General features: G+C 42.9%; 1 long non-coding RNA gene across 1 annotated transcript; it reads left to right on the plus strand.

Moving 5' to 3' along the window:
- Nucleotides 1-280: 280 nt before the first annotated feature.
- LOC111760245 (uncharacterized) lies at nt 281-2,459 on the plus strand. The gene is made up of 3 exons (XR_002793997.2): nt 281-525; nt 1,211-1,294; nt 2,057-2,459. It is a non-coding gene; the product is annotated as an uncharacterized lncRNA (long non-coding RNA).
- Nucleotides 2,460-22,780: the final 20,321 nt, after the last annotated feature.

Raw genomic sequence — 22,780 nt, forward strand, 5'->3', positions numbered from 1 at the left:
CTGGCACAGCAGCTTAGGGTTCACACAGGACTCCTGGCCCAAGGAGAAATGGGACCCAGACCTTCTCAGGGCAACCCTTCCTCAGCAGGGCAGTCAGTTAGTGTTCTTGGGGGATGAGTGCCACATGCTTTTTGGCTTCAGACCCCAGGAGAGGGGTGTTCCCTGGGCTCAGGATCTGAGATTGGAGGCCTTCTTGCTGACCCTTTCCCCTGAAGATACTAAATTGTTGTATGTATCAGCATGACCCCATGGAGAATCTGGAAACTGCCTGTGACTTATGTACATAGAATATAGAGGGCAAATTTTAGACTCTTAAAAATACAAGAGTATTTTCTATTTCAAAAGGGAAGCATCAGAGCATATTCAGCTCATAATTTCTGTCTCTCTATTCTAGACACTTCCAAGGCTGTTCTGAGAATTAGGTGGAATGTCATGTCAGGGCCCCTTTTGGGATCTCCCTGGCCATGATCCTGTGAAAAGCAAAAGGCCATCAGAGAAGACCAGTGTTTGCACATGGCTTCCCAGGTAACCCCAGCTCCTCATTCTGTCACTTTCTTTTTCAAATCTGATAATTTGAGGCTCCTCATTTTCTCCTTCCCTGACCCACCTTCCTCAATGAGCTCACCTGATCCTTCTCCTACACCAGCAACAGACCTCTTGTTTCTGTTTCCAGAATATCCTTACAACTATATGTGTCCCCCACATGGAATAATTCTGCAGGCCTTTCTGAGGGTCACATCTCTAGACCCAGGACACCCTTCTCAGCTGTCATCACAGCCGCTCAGCTAATCACCCCTGAGGTCCTAGAAGAATATCCAGGCCCCTTCCCTTCCCAGACCTAGGAGCTTCAGAGTCTCAGTCAAGACCATATCAAATATAGGAAGGGAGTTCTTCTCACTGAAATAAAATAATAGATCCTTTAATAAATTTGAACAGGAGCATTGCGCAGGACAGGAAAATTTAAATTAGATAATTAAAAAAATAAAATGTCATATTTGCCAATTCCTTTATACTATGTTATTGCTTGATATGCTTTTATTATTTCTCTAAAAACTATACCTAGTATTATGAAGTATACTTTTCTCTATAGACATCAAGAAATTTGAAATAGCGCCATGATTGTTATACATTTCTAAAGAAATAATTTTAAAATTTGTACCAATTCCTAAAACATGTACATATAAAACATTATCCTTATTTTCCTGTGCAGTTTGATTAGGGAACCCCTCTCCCAGCAAGCCTGAGGATGGGGACAATTGAAGTTGATTCTGGAGATTGGATCTGCCATGGCTGGGTGAGATGTGTCATGAAAGAAAGGAGTCTGTCCTTCGGCTCCCAAGTAGAGGCTGGGGAGGGTTTGTTCCTGCCCTTTGCCCTTCTGCTCCCTAGGGACAGGACAAATCCTCTCTGAGGGGTCAGCCAATTCTACCCCTTCCCAAATAACCTAAATGATGAATGAAGAGGGAATGTCTTCAGTCTCAGGAGTCCCTTCCTTTGAAGGGTAGAATTGTGGCCTCCATGTGGAGGCCAGAGAGGAGTTCCTGGGCGATGGGCAGCCCTCCACTCCCCTATGGGAGGACAAGATGGTGAGTCAGAGTGGGTGAGTCCACAGACTCTTCCTCTCTCTAGTAAGCTCCAGCTGGTTCAGTCATGTAAGAATCCGGACTCTGAGACTGCAGGAGCTCTGTGAGCCTGACCCTTGGTGATCAATGGGGAGATCTCAGCTGGAACCAGGTCTGGCAGCCTGTCCAGTGTCCTATGCACTGTACTCCCTGGGGACCAACAGCTATAACCTCCTGGGTCCTAGCAAACGCTCCTGCAGCAACAACCCATTCTCAGTTTGTACCAAAGTCAGGCGCGTGGATACCAAAGGAGAAAAGTAATTTGCATCACCCTGGGGGACACCAAGGGGTCCTCTCTCCCCTAAAATGAGGGAAGAGGATAAGAGAGACTGTGGGCCCTTCTGCACAGGTGTGGCTCTCAGGAAGCAGAGCTCTGGGAGTGTCTCCACCATGAATTGAATTCCTCTCTTCCCCACCCTTCTCTCTCTTCCCAGGTGACTGGCATTGGGAAGCAGGAGAGGAGAGTGGAAACATCCAGGACCCCATTTGATATTTATAGATTTGTGCATTCATCATCATAATGGAATGTTAAAACATTTTGATCACCCCTTAAAGAGAATCCATCCCCATTTGTCTCAGTCACCTTCCTCATCTTCTCATTCCAGGGAAACCAATATTCTACTGTCTGGACTTTTACCTATTCTGGATATTTCTTATACATGGGCTCATATGTGAACATCTATCACTGGATTTTTTATTAATTTCTTCACATAATGCTATTGAGGATGATCTATGTCATAGAATGGCTCAGTTCTCACTTATTTACAAAATATCATTTAATATAGAGATTTAGAGAAAACTGAGATGATAGTACAGAGAATTCCCATATGCACTGAACCCATGTTTCCATATTATTAACAGATAATATTTGTTAGAAGTAATGAGCCAAATCTGGTACATTGTTGTTGAATGAAGTCCATATTCAGATACCTTTAGTTCCAGGCTATGGATATAGGGGACTCTCTAGAAAAACCAGGGTTCCGTAAAAGTGAAATTTTTGTATCACTTGGGTTCAAAGAAAAGAAATCGCTGAACTTTTAGCAGTGTTGACCCTTAAGACACAAAAGCTAAGAGAGATTTGGTAGATAAGTCACTTTTTTTTTTTCTCATTCTATTGTAAAAGGCAAAGTTTTACCACAAATTATTATATCCAATAATATCTCATGTCTGGATAGGGATAAAAGGTGAACACCAAGGAAAAAGAAAAACAAATGTCTTTGCTTGCCTCTGGTGATTACTTATAATATATACTATATAGGCATATGCGTGTTTCCTGCTTTAATGGATTCAAGCATTTCCATGACTATGTTTTTTTTTATCATCATACCAACACATAGAGATTGTTATACTAGAACCTATTGTCAATCTGGCCTCCACTGGAAGACTGTGTCAAGGGCCATTATTCAATTTGCATACAAACAGATGTTATTTAGGAGAAAGGTTTTTGTTCATGAATTCATCTCTTTTGACAGTGTACTCAAGATATTGAACTGGGTCTATCATGTTCCAGTTTTAATGCAAAATTGTCTCTAGACTTTTGGGATAAAAGCTTCTCTCCTCCTGAATGAATGATGCTTTTTTGTAGCAACATGGATTCAGTAAACAAGAGCAAACCCAGAAAAACTGCTCTGAGGGGCTTCTTAGACAGCAAAGGAGGTGCTTTGACCCTCTGTCTCTTCTGATGCTGACCTGCCTGTCCCTCACAGAGAGCCATCTAAACCTGCAGTGTCTCTATCTCTGTTTCCAGCATCTATTATATTTGTGTTTCATTTGCTTGTATCTCTTTCTAGCCCAACCTGATTAGGGACTCAGATGAAATTAATTGAGAATTGCACTGTCTACTTTTATAAAACTTTATATATAAATGTATGCCAGATTAGCTTTTTCACTTTTGAGGTTACCTCCTGCTGTTTCTTTTCCATTTCCTGGCCTGTAGACCTTCTCTTTTCTTTCTAAGAATTTGAAGCATGGCAGGATATCCAGCTATGTACAATTTCAAAACCGACTGAAATGATTTGAGAATACATATTGTCTTGCTTCATTCCTACTGGGAAATGATGAGATTAGGAGAGCAGTTCATTTTAAAAGAGCATCTCATTTTTGGCCTATATTTCTGTTCATTTTGGAATCATGGATCAGCATATGTCATAGAGTGAAAAAACAACAGTCTGATTCAGGGTGCAGCTAGTCTCAGTGCCTGCTGCTTGCTCTAGTCATCTCATCTGGACCTCAGGGTTGACCCTACCACTGGGCAGACGGTGGATGACCATGCTCCTGAGGACATTTAGGGAACATGTCCCTCTTTCCTTAGCAACTTCTCTGGCCATGCAGCCTGTTAATTTCAGGGTTTAGGCAGATTCTATTTTTTAAACTTGAACATTGTTACCATTTACTGGGTCCTTATTCTGTGCCAAATCCTATGTGCCAAGTGCTTCCTACTGATCCTCTTCCACTAAAAATACTGGAAGGTAGGTAGTCACTTTGAGCATCAAAGTGGATCAACTCTGAAATGTTCAGAATATCATTTTAATATGAGCACATGCTACTCATTCAATAGCAAATGAACGTGCTTTCAGTATACTCTTTAACTCAGATATTATTGAGGAGACTTGTAAGATTGTAAATCTTAATCAAAGAGCATTTTACAAGACAGTATTAATTCCTAAATGGTTACCTTTAAAATAAGTATTCTTTGTTTGTGATAAATTTATTAATGGCATACAGTGTAATAAAGATTTATATTTAGCATTTAACTTCTCCTCTGACAAAAATATACTTAACATGATTCCATTTATATGAGAATTCCAGAGAAGCATCGCTGTATTCTGCTCTTTCTCTGACGCTTGGCATCCAGGCTTTCCAATATTGTAATCAATTCTTCCTCTGTCAATCATGTCATGCATCCTTCATGCCTCATCCTTCTGACATATGATCTCAGCTCACCTTCCCTGACTGCCCCAGTGGCATCTTTAGATCATGACGTCACAGTCAGGAAGCAACTCCTTGATCTGACAATCCCAGGAACATCTTCCCTGGATTCCTAAGGCACTTGATGTGTTAAATGTCTCCTTCTTTCTGAATCCCAATCACTGGATACTGAGAGACTCCTACTCCTGGATCTTCTTGTTCATCTCTTTGCTGCTCTGTCTCTATCTACTTTGTGGAATTCTCTCCAACCTCACTAAACACACATATTCTTCCAGTCTTACATGTGTCCACTCAATTCCTCTCACCTGTTTCCCTCCTCAACTAGGCTCAAGCAACCTTCATCTTCACAGCACTACATTGCAGCCCCCTTCCTCCAATGCTGAAGGTAAGCAAGGGAGACACTTGTACAACTCAAAACTTGTATAAAAGAAACCTTCTCCATTGTGATCCAGTGAGTAGCCAAGGAAATCATGAGGCAGTTTCACCCTGAGGGGCCCAGGTAGAGAATTCAAACCAAGTTATGGAATGGGGAGGCCAAATACAGGGACTCCTGGTCTGGCCCTGAGGGAGAGGATCAGTGGGAAGCAGTGGGAAGGCAGGAGCTGCTCTGATGGTCTCAGGTCACCTCCTCACTCACAGCTGTACAAGGACATGGCCACCAGGGGGGCAATCAGAGCATGTTCCTGAAGCCATTGGGGTGATCAGAGTGGGGAGCAGTCACCTGCAGTGCCTGGTGCCTGCTGACAAGGCTCAGGGGGCTGGAGCTGAAACCTCCCCAACCCCTGGGACCTAAAGAGCCTCAACCCACACCACACCCCTACTTCTCCTTATAGAGAGGGGGCCTAACCAGGGCCCAGGTGCACAGTAATTGACAGCCTCATCCACAGAGTGGAGGTCCAAGATACTCAGAAAGGCCATGTTGCCAGACATGGAGCTAGAATAGTGATTGTGGACCCCTGAGAGTACTTTGCTCTCTTCATAGATGAGGAACCTGGGAGCCTTTCCTGGGAGATTTTGTGTCAGTGTGCATAATTTCCCCTGATACTAGGGACCCACTAGCCCAGGGCCCCACATACTGAGGGTGGCTGAGTCAGCACTGACTGTGCCCAAGGACCCTGGAAGTGGGGGAGACACAGAGAGAGGGTGCTTCTGGGTTCTGGAGGCAAGAGGAGAAATCAGTGCCCCTCGTGGCTCTGCACTGTCTCTTTCCATAGCCATGCATACAATCATCTGATGAGGAGAGGGGACAGGGCCTTGGTGGAGATTTTCCCTGAGTCCTGTCTTCTGGGGTCCCACAGCTGAGGTGGAGCTTCCTCAAATCTCTCCCAGGCACTCATCCCATTCTGAGAGAAGGGAGGGCCCACTAATGCAAATGAGATCCCCAGCTTTCTGATCCCCACACTGTCATTAATATGGAAAATAATTTTATATTAGTTATATTGTGTCTGAGCTCAGTGCTTGGCACACTGATGCCACAATCAATATGTGTGGAATTAAATTGAAATATTGAAATGGTAGAAAGACCCAGGACAGTGAGGACTGAAACTCTCCATTTAACCAGTAGGGGGCACCATGTGGTCTGTGTTAGTTTCTCCTTGTAGTGGGAGATCCCAATAGGAGCCTGTCCCACTGACTTAAACGTGGTCGGACCTGAGTTCCCTGATAGAGATTCAACAGCTATGGTCTCTGGAACATTCTCCTGCTTTTGGTCTTGTAGATTGTCCCATCAGTCACTACATTCATGCAGGCTTCTCTGAAGAGGCAACCTCAGAGCTTCCCTCCTGGGCCCCAACTCAGAAAGAAATGGGAACCCAAGTTGGAGGGCACATATTTGCCTGACTCACGCCTCCTCCATGAGTCCAGTGTGAGGGCAGAAGATGTCTAGGGAGCCCAGCTCTCAATTTGGGGCATCAGGGGCTGTGTCCACCAGGGCCTGGACTCCTCTGCACCTTGTGCTCCTCACCCACTCTGATGGTAGGGACAGACCTCAGAGGCGGCTCAGATGTCAGAACCTTAACCTGGTCTTTTTCACATCACTCATGCATGTCTCTGTCTTCAGGTTCCCTCTCCCAGCCTGTGCTGACTCAACTGTCCTCCCTTTCTGTGTCCCTGGGAACATCTGTCAGACTCACTACACCCTGAGCAGTGATTTCAGAGTGGTTGCCTTCAGGATATGCTGGTAATAGGAGAAGCCAGGCAGCCCTCCCCAGTATCTCCTGAACTACCAAACAGACTCAAGCAAGCAGCAAGGCTCTGTGGCCCCAGCTGTGTTTCTGGAGCAAAAACCCTTCAGCCAATGCAGGGCTCATCTCTGGGCTTCAGCCCCAGGACGAGGCTGAATATTACTATAATATATGCCACGAGGGCACTGAGGCTCACACAGAGCTCTAGACCCATGGGGAAATGGGCAGGACTCTCCCTCTCCCTCACTGCCTCCTGCACAAAACCCTGGCAGTGGCTCTGATCAAGTCTAGCTCAGTGGCTGACAGTTTTTGTTTTACTTTCCATGCAAGAGCCTGTTTTCCTCAGACCAAGTAAGGAAAAATGTCATATTATTTGCTCAAGTTCAAATTTTAAATTGATCCAATGGTTTAGTCTCTCCATTCCCCTTTCAGAAATAAATTCCTTGCTTAAAGCTAAAATTCCTCCCACAAAGGGCTAGAGAAGGCCAAAAAACTTAACTTCCAGCCACTCCCAGCTCAGTTTCAAGGAATGACTCAGAAATGCTTTTCTCATGAGTTTTTGATCTGGGATTCAATACAAATATGCAGAAATATATTTTTTTTCTATATGTTATCAATGAACTCTTGAAAACGAGAAATAAATAGAAATACCACATAGAATAGCTTCAAAAATACAGAATGCCTGAGAATATATCTGACAAAAATGTGAAAGTTGTAAGGAATTGCAAAAAGTATTTAAAGAAGACCTAAATAAAGGTAGATATGCCTACTTTATTGGTTACTGCCATCAATGAGATGAACATAGCAATTCTCTCCAAAGTGATCCATAGCCTCAGTTCTAGGATATAGGGTAAAGTATGTTTGCAATGAATGAAAAGATGGTACATTTTAGTGATGACATGGAAAAATTTAAAAAACAACAAGAGAAACAAGAAAAAACAATGATATAAAGGAAATGTTAGCACTTGGAGAACCATTCTTCAATTCAGTCAGAACTGATCTGGTGGTTTGAAACTCTATGTACTCGAGAAAAACATGTTCTTAAACCTAATCTATTTTTATAAATGTGAATTCATTTCGACTAGGGCATTTTCTTGGGACTACTTCAGTTCATGTGTGACCCAACCAGCCAGGATGGGTTTCATCCAATTACTGGAGTCCATTATAAGCAGAATGAAATTTTCAGACATAGAGAGAGAAAGTCATGGAAGCAAGAAGGTGAAATTCAACAGAAGCCAGAAAAGAGCAAAGAGACAAGGGAATACCACCCCAGGCCTTGCCACATGACAGAAGAGTCAAGGATCATAGCAGCCACTCCCAGCAGTCCCCAGGCCATGGCTGACCATTTACTCACTGCTTGGGAATGGCAGCTCCAGCTAAAAATGGATCAATCTTCAAGACCTTAAAAAACCAAACTTAAAAGGACAAATTAGAAGGATCGGAGGTGGGGTGGGGAGTGGGGTATATGGGAACCTCTTATGCTTTTTAATGTAATGATTTATGTGATCTATTTAACTTTTAAAAAGGACAATAAAAAACAAAAAACAAAAAAAAGAAATAATATACTTTAAAATATGATCCATGCATATACTACTACTAAAATGAATGTGCAATCCTCAATATTGCTAGGAAATTATGAAACTGTCAATTGACAAATGATGAATAAGACTGGTATAAAGGTGAAATGTTGGAAATAACAACATACCCTGGAAACATATTAAATAATGGAAGGGATTTTGTAATTAATGAAAAGATATAGAGTGTCATGAACCAGAAATATTTAAAAATGGAAATTCTCACAAAATTAAGTTAATTAGGTATGCTCCCTCCAAAGAAAATAAAAATTTTAGAAAGGACAAACTGGGAGAGGAGGGACAAGATGGCATCTGAGTGCATGCACCCTCCTCATCTCTCCTGCAGAAAACCAGCTGAGTGGGGACAGAATCCTGCCTGAGTGAACTGTTTGGGGAACCCACAAAGCAGGTTTCTGGACATTGATCTGGAGAGAGTGCAACAAAAGTAGTGCTTGCTCAAGGTTAAACTGCAGGTTTTTGGCAATTGTGCCCAAAGCTGTGGGAAGGCTACACCCTTCCCTTAGGGCTGGTGGTCACAGCATTCCCTGAACACCCTTGTTCACACAGCAGTTTTTCTGACTTTCTTGTTCACCAAAACTGCGATCCCCAAATGCCACCTTCCCCGAAACCCGTGTTCCCTGAACCCGTGTTGCCCACACCCCATATTCCCCAACCAGTGTTCTCCAAGCCCACATGTCCTAAGCCTGCTTTCCCTGAACCCAGCATTCCCTGAACCCCAGCACTTCCCTAGCTTGCTGGTCTCAGACAAAATCCGAGAGTGGGAGGGTTCTGGTGAGGGGTGCAGAGGGGCCTGAGGAGTGCAGGTTCAATTCTCTCATCCCTCCCTTTTTGAGCTTGGAGGAGCACTTCAGCTGGCTTGGGGAGGGGCTAGGAGGAGAAGAGAGGTGAATCTGCTAAGGCAGCCTGATTTACCTCAATGCCCTGGGACATGGGAAAATTGGTCTGTGAGAAGGTGGAGTCAGGCAATTAACCAGTCCTGAGCAACACACCTAAGGGACAGTAGGACATGCTTGGTAGGCTTCCAATACTGTTTTTTTTGGAGTTCCGGGTAAGGTGTGGGTGCTAGTTTCTGTGGTGATTTGGTTCACCAGGGTCCCATTTGAATCTCAGAGGGGAGCTGTCGCAGGGCCTTCCTGCTGCCCTGGGAGAAAGAGAAGTGAGGAAGGGAGAAAGGGAGAAAGACAGATTCCTAAGCAGTTTATTCAGTTGTAAACAGAAGTCCTTGCTTGAGGGCTTGTCTGTTTTTGTTTTGTATTCTTTTGTTTCTTGTCTTTCCTTCCTCTTTATCCCAACCACACTTTTTTTTTTCCTTTTTCTTTTTTTATTAGGTGCTGCAGGCAGTGTTTCTTTTTTGCTGTGATGCCTCATCCTCGATTTCCACTTTTCTGTGTGTACTGATTTTGGCTAACCATCCTATCGCTTTCCTTAACATCTTTCTATCTTCCATCTTCTCTTGTTGCTCTCACATTCCACCTCTGTTAAACCTCAATTATTCTGGCTTCTTATATCTAAAAAGGGAGGCTCAATAAGCTTGTGATGATTTCTCATCTGAAACCATGGAGGCAAGAAGGCAGAGGTGTGCTCTAGTCAAGGTACTAAAAGAAAAAAATTTCCAGCCAAGAAGATTCTATCCAGCAAATCTGACATTTAAAAATGACAGAGATATAAAACTATTCACAGATAATCAGAAACTAGGAGAGTATGCCAACAACAAACCTGCTCTTCATGAAATACTAAAGGGTATTCTGCAGGAGGAAAGAAAAAAACAGGAGAGACAGAGTTAGAGGAGAGTATAAAAACAACTACTATGACAAAAAGTGAAATGAAAAGAGCATATGAGATACACAAATCCAAAAAAAATATGATAATGTAAATAATTTCTTGAGAGTAATAACCCTGAATGAAAATGAATGGAACTCACCTGTCAAGAGACACAGATTGGTAGAATGGATAAGGAAATATGACCCATCTATATGCTGTCTACAAGAAACCCATCTGAGACCCAGGGATTTAAGGAGACTGAAAGTGATTGGCAGGAAAATAATCTTACCAGAAACATTAAGCAAAAAAGGGCAGGAGTAACTACATTAATATCAAACAAAAGAGAATTTAAATGCAAAACTACTGTGAGAGACAAAGATGGACATTACATATTTGTAAAAGAGATAATCTTTCAAGAAGAAAGAACAATCATAAACATTTTTGCTTCTAACCAGGGCACCTCCAAATACATGAGGCAAACACTGGAAAAAGTAAGTGAAGGGATAGATGCCTTCACAATTATAGTGTGAGACTTTAATACACCATTATCACCATTGGACAGAACACCTCGACAGAGAGTCAGTAAAGAACCAAAGACTTTGAACAATATATTAGTGGTTTTGGACCTAATAGACATATGCAGAACATTACACCCAAAACCAGCAGGATATAAATTCTTCTAAAGCACACATGGATTATTGTCCAAGATAGACCACATGCTAGGCCACAGAGAAAGTCTTATTGAATTCAGAAAGATGGAAATCATGCAAAATAATATCTCTGACCACAGTGGAATGAAGCTGGAAGTCTGCAAGGGCCTGAGAACTAGATTAGACATGTGAGAAGTATAACCTGAATTAAGAGATATAACAGATATGAAAGAAATAGAATCTGAATCAAGAGATAAACTGAAAATGTCTACATGAAAGGAGAGATCTGCCACATTCACGACCTGGAACACCCAATATTTTAAGATGTCCTTCTCCAACATTGATTGAAGAGGCTCTCAGATATCACACCTATAGGATTTTATGAATTGAGATTGAAATACTGATTCTTGATTTTCAATGGAAATACCAAAAATGGAAAATAGCCAAGAAACATTGTTATGAGACACAAAGCCTCAAAATAAAGCCCAGTAGTTGATCCATAGCTTAATTGCTGCTTGATTTCTGGAAAGGCAAGAAGTAATTCAGTAGGAGAAAGTCATGTTTGTTTGTTTTTTTAACAAACAGTGTTGAAACAATTGGAGCGTTGCACTGAGACACAAAAAGGAATCTTGACCTTTACTTTACTCCACACACATAAACTAAATTTGAGTTGTATAAGAGACCAAAATGTTCACCCTAAAACTACTGTGTTTTAGAAGTAACTTAAGAACTATCCTTGTTACCTGGTGTTTTGCAAAGATTTCTTAAACAGAAACCAGAAAGCATTAAGCATGTAAATAATTAAAACTTCATCAGACTTGGAATGTATTCTCATCAAAAGGGACCTATGGGAAATAAATACAAAAGCCACAGAGAAGGATGAAAGGCTAAAAGACTTATATCTTGAAATTATAAGCAAGTTCTAAAATACAAGGTTAAAAGAGAAAAAACCCAAAATGATGAAGAAAATATGACATATGAAGGGCTAAGAGGCAAATTTAAAAATTAATTAGTTACACCCAGTTCATTTCCACAATAAATATCCACCCAGCAGTTGGGAGTACATAAATAAATTTTCATAGTGTAGCATGGATAAATACCCAAATCAAAGTGTTGTTAAAAAATAAAAAAAGAAAATATGACTAAGTCAGAAAGAATGTATTTGTGTACAATTATTTTATTTATTTATCTATTGATTTATTAATTTTTATTTTTAAACTTTTAAAATTAAAGTGAATAGATCACAAGGAATGTTATATTAAAAAACATAAAAAAATATAATACATAAAAGGTTCCCATAAAACCCACTCCCCACCCTCACATCATTTTTGTAAATTGTATTTTTTTGAAGATATATATACATCACAAATAAAACGTTACATTAAAAAATATGAGGTTGCTGTTTACCCCCCACCCCCCTACCCCACTCCTCCTACACCAACAACCTCCCTCATCATTGAGACACACTCATCGCACTTGAAGAACACATTTTGGGGCACTGCTGCACTACATAGATAACAGTTTACTCTGTAGTTTACTCTCCCCCAGTACATTCAGTGGGTTATGGCAGGATATGTAATGTCCAGCATCTGACCCTGCATTATCATTTAAGACATCTCAAAATCCCAAAAATGCCCCCACATCACATATCTCTTCTGCCCTCTCCCTGCCCTCAACAACTACTGAGGCCACTTTCTACACCTTGATACTAAAATTTCTTCTATTACTCGTCGCAATAGTTTTATAGTAGAATATCAGTAAGCCCCTCTAGTCCATATTTTATTCCTGGCATGATAATGCCCTCGCCACCTCTAGATGAAGAAGGGAGCTTAGGTTCCACATGACGATGGATGCAATTCCTCTGCTTGCAGGTGTCGGCACTCTTGGTTACCTGGTGTGGTGGTTGACAATCTTCACCTCCCTGTTAGCTGACCTGGGTAAGACCAATGAACCAGAGAGTAGGAGTCACCACTCTGCTGAGGCTCAGGGTCCAGCTGGCACATGGGCAGTCCAGAGATTCAAGTCTCCTGAGTATGGACCATCCCCTGCACCAATCACAGGTTCAGTAAAAGTGACAGAAGAGGCATGTATAGAAAAGTCACATCTGAGTCCAGCTCCATCACACTCAGGAGCCCAAATGCCAAAGTAGGGCCCTCTGACATGGCACAGAGCTCCAAATTCATCTGCCATGAGTATATACACACTCAGAAAACCAGAGTTTAAGTTTGTCAGAGATAAGCATAATATGAAATAACTAGACATGAGATTTGAGAACTTAAGGGTTATCTTCAAACTCTGATGATTGTGGGCCCACAGAAAGAGTTCCTTGAATACATAAAGGAACATAAGGCTTCTACCTGAACATAGGCTTTGGGGCACCACCTGATCCATAGGAGAGGCATATTATGTCCCCAGTTGGTAAAATGTCAATCATTTGTTTTCATTTATAAAATAGAGCATAACGAAGAAGAGTGTGATGCTTGCTGATTTATGGAGCCCCTTCCCTGTCACAGCTGATTCATTTCCTGTGGCTCTTTCCACATAACCCACAATCCCAGACACTCATTTGAGTACTGGCATCAGAGGAGCCACCAGTCAATTGAGGATGGAGGTCTGATCTCCTCATGTGATTAAGTGGATCCCTGACCTAGTGGTGCCTAGAGTCATGTGAACAGCAGGGAGCTCTGTGGGACTATCTTAAGGTGAGGGCACTGGGCAACTGGGAAACCCTCAAGAGTTGCAGGGGAGTTGAAAGCAGTGAGTTCACTGAGTTGTGAATGTGCCACAGCTGTCAGTGTCACCCAGGATGCATAGGACTCACCCAATTACTCCTTTCAGTTGACTTTCTCTTAATCCTCTTCATCTCCCTGCCACGAAGACCCTCCCCAGGTCATGGGTCCTTGGGGAGGTTAATGAGCAGGGACATATTTGAATGTAGGATCTCCTCCCTGCCAGGACTAATGCAGTGGTTAATCTGCCATCTCATTGGAGACAGGCCACATTTCTTGGCTCACTAGCAATGAGATGGTGATGCACCAGCCAAACTTTATTAAACCTTCTTGATGTTTCAGGAACTCTGGCTCCTCAATTGTTCCTCTAGATCCACATCTCCACCTCTTCCTACCAGTCCCTGTATGGAGTTGTAAGAAGAGAATTAAAGGGTGCAAGACAGACTGAGAAAGCTCCCCTGTGAGGGTGTGTGCCTGAGACAGAGTTAGCAACAGAAGTATTTTACACTTCCAGGATATCTGAATTCAGACAGGCCTCAGCTCAAGTGACTTCAGTTAGATGTAGCCATTGGCTCCCTTATTTGAAGAGCAGATCTGCTGCAGATGGAGGCAAACTTTTTAAGTAAAGGTCATTTGGCAAGTATTTCCCCTTTTTCAAGACAAATGACCTCTAGTAGCCATGGCTCTCAACTGATGAGATGAGAAAACAATTACAGATAACATATAAGGGAATTCATGTGGGTGTATTTCAATAAATTCTATTTACAAGCATAGGCAGGGGCAGTCACATGATATGAGAGTCTTGTTTATTCAAAACTGGTCTAGATTTTCACGTAAAAGGTTATTTTTCCTCCCACTGTGGCCGATTTAATCCAGTTGAACATCCAAGTGTCCGTTCTGTCTGGATTCTCTTTTCTCCACTCTCAACTGCTGCTTTCCCAGTCTCCCGATTGTATTTGTGAACCCCCGAACCATGGACTCACTCAGCTCTAGGCCTGATCTCAAATCAAGGAGACCCTACTCAACTTAGGGAGGGTTGTGCATCCCCCCTCCTCCTGGTGGAGCAGCCACAGGGCAAAGAGAGCTCTCTCTCACTATTCCTGATGACCGCTCCTCTGAACCCTCCCTGGATTGTAAGGGAGCACCCCTACCCCAGAGGGAGTTGGGCATCAGAGAAAGGATGGTCAGGATTCTAGGCTTCCAACCTGCTAGGTTCTAGTTGGTCCATTGCTGTACTTTGTCCTTCGAGTGGCTGAATTCACAGCAAATTGTTTCTTTGAGCTCCGTGGTGGACACACAACCTCAGATATTCCCTGCTGGGGAGGCCACCACACTGAGCTTAGGGCTTAATCTTTGTGAAAAGGCTGCAGCAGGAAGAGGAGGCTCCTGGGCCATGCAGATGCCCCTCCCTGTGAGAAGGGTGCAGCAGGCAGGAAGGCAATGGCCAGTCTTGTCTGTCCAGGTTCCCTGCTCTTCCTCCCAGACCTGAGTGAATCTGCACTCAGGCAGCAGATGGTGCTGTGGGCCTGTCCACCTGTGCACCAGCCACCTGGCTCCTTGTGGGGGGCCTGCTGCTCAGAGTCCCTGGAGCAGGGCAGCCAAATGCTCTTGTCCCCTGAGGAAGCTCAGGCCAAGCTCTATCCACCCAAGGAGAGAGGACTGAGGGAGAGCACAGGACATAAGGTTCCCAGGGGACAGGCAATGATTTGCATGTGGCATCCTTTCTTCCCCGAGTGGGGCAGTAGATAAAAGAGAGATGTTGGCAGATTAGAGGCCACTGTGGGACTGAGAAAGCAGAGCTCTGGGGGCACCTCCACCGTGGCCTGGACTCCCCTCCTCCTCACCCTCCTCACTCTCTGCCCAGGTGACCAGCTGTCAGAGGGTCAGGAGAAGGGACAGAGAAAGAACACTCAGGCTCTGCCACATTGCTCTTGTTCTGGGGATGTAAGTTGGCCATGATTCCAGTCTGACTATCCTTGTGTCCCTTTCCTTCATTGCAGGGTCCTGGACACAGTCTGTGCTGACTCAGGAAGCCTCGGTGTCAGGGTCCCTGGGAGGGAGAGTCACCATCACTTGCCAGGACAGCAGTGGCAGCACCGACATTCCAATAGTTGGTGCAACCTGGTACCAACAGCACCCTGGGGGTGCCCCCAAGCCTGTGATGCTTGGAGATACTCGGCCCTCGGGAATCCCTGATAAGTTCTCAGGATCCAAGTCAGGTAACATGGCCTCCCTGACCATCAGGGGTCTCCTGCCTGAGGACGAGGCTGCCTATTACTGTTCAGCAGAAATTATTGGCACTGGTATTCACACAGTGTTCCAGACACATGGAGAAGTGAGACAAAAACCTCTCTCTGCCTCTGCCTGGCCCCTTGTGCCCTCCTTGTGCCTTGGACCATGACTAGCTCAGGAGACTTTGGCTGTCTCTTCTCAGGGTCTGACTCAAAGCCCATATAATGGGGTGAGGCTCTCAGCCCAGACTCATTCTGACTCCCTCTCACATGAGGGTCTGAGCCTCTCCCCTGCGCAACTGCTAGGATTGCTTCCCTGTAATCACTCAAGGGAGCCGTGACCATGAATGCATCCTCAGAGCTCTCATCTTCCCACCTGGGTAACCTGTGCTGAGGGCACAGAGACCCTCAGGGAGATGATGGAGGGGGTGGAGGAGGATGGCCCCAGCCACACTCAGCTCATGGGCCAGGGATGACCAGAGACCATGCTCCTTCTTGACAGCAGCCTCGGGTCTCACACAGGACTCCTGGTCAAGGAACAATGAGGCCCATACCTGCCCAGGAGTCCCCTCCATCTGCCTGCCAGTTGTTTAGGGACCCCTGGGGATAAGCACCAGGTGCCCTGTAGCTTCAGACCCCAGCAGAGGGACCTCCCTTGGGCACAGGGCCTTGGGGTAGAGGCCTTCCTCCTGCTCATTCTCCCAAAAGATAATGAATTGTTGCACATGTCAGCATTAGCCCATTGATAAACTAGGAAGTGCCCTCTAAAATGTGCACATTGAATTCAGAGGGACAAATTTAAACTCTTTTTTATAAAGATTTATTTATTTTATTTTCCACTTTCCCCATCCCCCATTGTCTGCTCTGTGTTTATTCTCTTGTGCCACCTTAGCTCCCTGATCTGCTGCATCTCTTATTCTGTGTCTCTTCTTGTTGCATTGTTTTGCTGTACCTTCTCTCCACATGTGCCAGCCCTCCTGAGCAGATCAGCACTCCTGCATGGGGCCACACTCCTGTGTGGGGCAGTACTCTGTGCAGGCCAGCACCCCAACAAAGCCAGCTCACCATAACGGCCAATTTGTGTTCACCAGGAGGCACTGGGCATCAAATCCTGGAACTCTTATATGGTAGACAAGAACCCAAATGCTTGACCCACATCCACTTCCCACATTTTAAACTCTTTAAAAAGATAGAAGCATGATCTGTTTGAAAAGGGAAGCCTCAGAGCATATTCACATCATAATTTCTGTCTTTCTCTCTTCTGGACACTCCCAAAGCTGTTCTGAGAATTAGGTGGAATATGTCATGTCAAAGCCCCCTTTGGGGTCTTCCTGGCCATGACCCTATGAACAATGAGAGGCCATCAGAGAAGGCCAGCATTTGCATGCGGGTCCCTGGTCTCCCCCTCCCAGTTCTGTCATGTTCTTTCCAAATCTGATTCTTTAAGGCTCCCCGCTTTTCCTTCTCTGACCCACTGCCCTAACCTGAGCTCACCTGATACTGCTCCTCTATCAGCAGCAGATCCTATCTCCTTATTCTGGATGGAGAATTTTATTAACCCTAGAGGGTTATACCACATGCAATGAGGAATTTTCTCCCACACAGCAGGTCTGCAAGCCTTTCTGAGGGCCTCCCATCTCCAGGCCCAGAACACCCTTTTTAGCTCTCCTCACAGCCCCCTCAGCTGCCCACCCTGAGGTCCCAGAAGAATATCCAGTCCCATGCCCTTTCCAGACCTCAGAGCTTCAGAATCAAGTCAAGACCATATCAAGTATGAAGGGAGATCTTCTCAAATGAGATAAAATAATCCTTTAATAATTTTGAACAGCATTTTATCTGTCAGGAATATTAAAGTTAACAGTGCTCATATCTTTATGTCATATTATTGTTTGATATTATTTTATCATTTTTTAAAAATGTATGCAGTGTTATGAAGTATATTTTTCTACATAGAGAGATCAAGAAATTTGAAAGAATGTCATGATTATTATACATTTGTATGAAATATTTTTAAAAATAGTATCAGTTCCTATAAAATGCCATCATAGATAGTATCCTGAATTTCCTGTACAGTTTGATTAGGGAACCCCTGTCCCAGCAAAGCTGAGGTTGGGGACAATTGGAGATGTTTATGGAGACTGTATCCACCATGGTAGAAAGAGGTGTGTGAGGGAAGAGAGGAGTTTTGACCTTCGGCTCCCAAATAGAGGCTGTAGACAGTTTGTTCATGCCCTCTGCCCTTCTGCTGCTTGTGGGCAGGACAAATCCCCTCTGAGGGGTCAGTGCCCTCTGCCCCCTCCCCAAAAACCACATAAATGGTGGGAGGAGAGGGAATGTCTTCAGGCTGAGCAAGCCCCTTCTTTAGAGGACAGAGTTGTGGCCTCCACAGAGGCCAATGAGGAGACACTGTGTGATGGGCAGCCCCTTCACTCAGCTATGGGGATCAGGGTGGTGAGCAAGGGGGAGCGAGTCTTCACGTTCTTTTTCTCTCTATCAGCTCCAGGTCACTCAGTCATGAAGGAACCTGAATGCTGAGATAGCAGGAGCACTTGAAGCCCATCCCTTGGGGTGCCAAGGGAATCTCAGCTGAGAAATAGGCTTGGCAGTCTGTCTGGTGACCTGTCCTTCTCAGGGGCCCACCAGCTATGAGCACTTGGGATTCCAGGGTAGGTTCCAAAGTCACAACCATACTCGGTTTGCAACGAATTCAGGCCCAGGGACATCCAGGTGGAGAAGAAATAATGGGCATGCGGGGGTCCTCTCACCACCCATATGAGGGATAAGAGAGAATTTGGTTCATGCTGCCCAGGTGTGGGCCTCAGGAAGCAGAGCTCTGGTGGTGTCTTCACTATAGCCTGGACTCCTCTTCTCACCTCCTCCTGGGTGACCAGCTGTTGGGAGAGGAGAGTTGACAGTAGGTAGGCACCTGGGACTCCACTTCTCCCCTTCATTTGGGAACATGATATGGTCAGTAGCCCCAGACTCACCCTCTGTGTCCCCATCTCCCCTCTCCATAGTCCTGGGCAGGGTCAGGGCTGGCCCAGGAGGCCTCATGGTAAGGGTCTGCTGGTCGGAAGGTCACTCTCAATTGCAGTGGATATAACAGCCTCCTGGGAGCACTGCCAAGACTGGGATGCTCAGATCATCTAGAATGTCAGGGATCTCACCTCTGTTCTCAGGCTCCATTTAAGGAACACAGCCTCTCTGAGCATCTCGGGCTTCCAGCTAGAGGACAAGGCTCATTATTACAGATCAACATGGGACAAAAGCATCAGGGTAACAAGTGCTCCAGACACATGGGGAACTGATACAAAAACCTACCCTACCCTTTTGGCTTGCCCTTCCTCTGATGACATATGGCAGACACCATTGGAAAATGACTGTGGTTGCCCCTTAGCATCCCCATTCCAGGGTCTGACACTCAGAGCACAGGACAATATTAAAAGGTCGGTGACAATAGCATCTTCTTAATTTTCAAAACGAATATTTATTGACATGTGATTAACATAGCATAAAGTTCTCCAGTTGAAAGTGGACTGTGAAATGATTTTTAGGAATTTTATGGATTTGTTCAATGATCATCCTAATGGAATGTTAGAAGATTTTGATCAGCCCATAAAGAGAACTCATTTCCATTTGTCCCAGTCCCCATTCCTATCTTCCCATTCCTAGGTAGCTAATATTCTACTTTCTGGACATTTACCTATTCTGGGTATTTCTTATAGATAGATTCAGGTAATATGTGATCCTTTCTGTCTGGCTTTTTCACTAGTTTTTTCATCACATGTTTTTGAGATGTATCAATATTGTCACGTAACAATATTAGATTTTTTACAAAATAACATTTACTTTTAGGACACCTTAAGATTTAGAGAACATTGAGAAATTAGTATGGATAATTCGTAAATTCACTGAACCCAGGTTTCCATATTATTAACAAATAACGTTTCTTATAAATAATGAGCCATTGTTGGTCCATTATTGTGAATTGAAATCCATATTGAGATATCCTTAATTCCAGGGTTCCATAGCCAACACAATGTGACATTTCATCATCAAGTTGCTTTAGGCTCCTCTGGTCTTTGTCAGTTTCTCATGCTCTCCTTGGTTTTGATGACCTTGAAATTTCTGAAAATAGCAGGTTGGGCATTCTGGGGGCTACCCCACACAAGCCTATCTCAAGTCAAATTTTTCTACTGTCACATTTTTGGAGAAATTCTCTGTGCACAACCTGCAGTTACACCCCTACTCCTGTGGATGAGGTAGTAATGGAATGATTTGAAATTCCACCAGGGAGATTTGAATTTTCTCTCTTATTTTTTATTTTTTCATTTGTTTGTTTACCCTCTTCCTTTATATTTTCATTGTAGTAACAAATGTATAGCACACAACTTGACATTTTACCACAGTCAATTGTACAGTTCAGCCGCAGACATTGTAGTCTCAGTATTGTGTGACCCTAACTGACATTCATTGTGCCTACATTTTTCTTACCTCACAAAGAAACTCCTCACCCTTTGGGCTATAAGTCACTCTCCCACCTCCCTTAGTGCTTGTATTAGTCAGCGAAAGAGGTTCTGATGCAAAATACCAGAAATTGGTTAGTTTTTATAAAAGGTGTTTATTTAGGGTAGGAGCTTACATACACCAGGCAATAAAGCAGAAGTTCTTCCCTCACCAAAGGCTATTTTCACGTGTTGGAGCAGGGATGGCTGCCAACATCTGTGAGGGTTCAGGCTTCCTGGTTTCCTCTCTTTCCAGGGCTTTCTTCTTCCCAGGCTTAGGGTTCCTCTCTTCCCAGAGCTCTAGCTTAAGGCTTCAGCATCAAACTCCAACATCAAAAATCTTAACTCTGTCCTTTACCATGCCTCTTATCTGTGAGTCCCAACTCACCAAAGGGTGAGGACTCAATACCCTACTTGCACAAAGGTTTACATAATTGCTTAATCAAGTAAACCTATGAATCCAATATAATCTAATATGTTCAGAGGAAAGATCAGTTTACAAACCTAATCCAATATTTCTTTTTGGAATTCATCAATAATATCAAACTGCTACAGTGCTCATGCTATAATCCTCCCATAAATTCTCAGATCTGGAAGATAGATTGAGGCCCTGCTTCCTATCTACTTGCTGTTCAACCTTGCAATAAAACTCTTTTCTCAAAATCTCCAAATCTTGGAGAGAACACCCCAGTAGTTGTGTTTCACAGGGTTGGGCTTGTCATGTTTACTACTTAAAGGAAAGCTAAAAATGTAATATGGTACTGTATAGCATTGTAAAACTAAATGTGAAATATGAATATGGGTAAAATTCATATATATGACCATTTTTCTTTAAAGATCAACTAATGAATATTAATACAACAAGATATTAACATCAGAGAAAATCACATTATGCTAAATGAAAAAAACAGACACAAAATACTACTTATTACATCATCTCATTCTTATAAAATGTAAATACATAATAATTTATTAAAAATGAAATTAGATTAGTGATTATGTATAGTGAAGAAAGGATTCAGGGATTCACATGTGATTGCTAAGGGGTGTGGAGATTTAATTCTTGGAGTAATGAAATTTTTCTAAAATTTTTGGTGTTGATGAATGCACAACATTGTGATTATACTAAAACCTGTTGATTATATAATTTGAATAGATTGTATGGTAGTGAATATATATAAATAAAATTGTTTAAAAATACATTAAAAAATTTGCAAGAATAGCCAGAAATAACAGCTCTGTACAGGAGGGGAAGCATAGAGAGATCGAGAAGTGATGAATTTTCTTATTTGTTTGCTTGTTTTTTGTTTATTATTAATATTATTGAAATAAATGAAACTGCTCTAATAATGATTGAAATGATGAAGGAACAGCAATGTGATTATAGCAAACACTTCTGATTGTAAGCTTTGGATGAATTATATGCTTTGTTAATATGTACCAATAAAATTAATTTGTTTTTAAAAGAATGATATTGTAAGAGGACGCACTATATACAGAAAGAAGGCCACAATTTCCACATGTTTTCAAATGAATATTGGCCTAATAGTGCACCTTTGTATTTTATTTTGTGAAGATTCTTAGAGTTTCCTAGTACCATAGCATTTTTTAAATGCATATGATTAAATTGTTTAATCTGCTTCCCTTATTTAAAAAAGTAGAGAATCTTAAAAAAAAAAGTTATATTATTGGTCTCTATGCATGTCTGGCAGCAAGTCCTTGCTCCATGATACATCCTGGTCTGAAGGGAAGACAATTGAGATGACTCTCCCACTCCCAGGTCAGATTTTCTACATATAGAATCCAGATGAAATGGAATCATGACAGGGCTGTTTTAATCTCCAAATCAGCCTGTAGGCCTGGATTAGTGGAATGATTTGGGGACACACTGGACTCCATTATCTACCTAGCCTTTGGGAGCCTTAGAGAATCAGCACCAGGAGGCATTTGCATGGAGAGACCCTCCCCCTCACAGTATGGATGGTCCTAAGGGGACCAGAAGTCCAGGGGGCATGCTCTTGGCCACTGTGGAACAGTTCTTTTGTCACCAGGAGCACATGTTTTCACAATAAGCAAGTGAAAAGATGCTCAACTGCATTTGTCATTAGGGAAATGCAAATAAAAACCATATAGGTGAAAAGAGGAGTGTTTCCATTATTGGTAGTCCATATCCCTAGGCTGTGGGGATGTTGAAGCCCCATCTGTTGTTGATTGGATTAAAAAATGTTATTACTTAGGAAAAGAGTTTAAGTCTTCCTCAAAAAAGCTAAGTATGGAATTACCATAAAAACCAGCAATTCCAGGGCAAAGCATACATCCGAAGAGGATATAAAACATGTGACCACATAAAAATTTGCCCAAGAGAGTTCCTAGCAGTATCTTTTATAATAGCCCTAATGTTGAAATGATCCACATGTCCTTCAAATGATCAATGGAAAACAAATATCAGTATATCCACAAACAGGAGGTTATTCAGTCATAAAAAGGAAAGGTTTACTGATAGATCCTCTGATCTAGATAAATACTGAAAATATTATAACTTAAGGAAGCCACACAAAATGAGCTCTATATTCTCT

Source organism: Dasypus novemcinctus, chromosome 19 (assembly GCF_030445035.2).
Source record: "Dasypus novemcinctus isolate mDasNov1 chromosome 19, mDasNov1.1.hap2, whole genome shotgun sequence".
Lineage (NCBI taxonomy): Eukaryota > Metazoa > Chordata > Mammalia > Cingulata > Dasypodidae > Dasypus > Dasypus novemcinctus.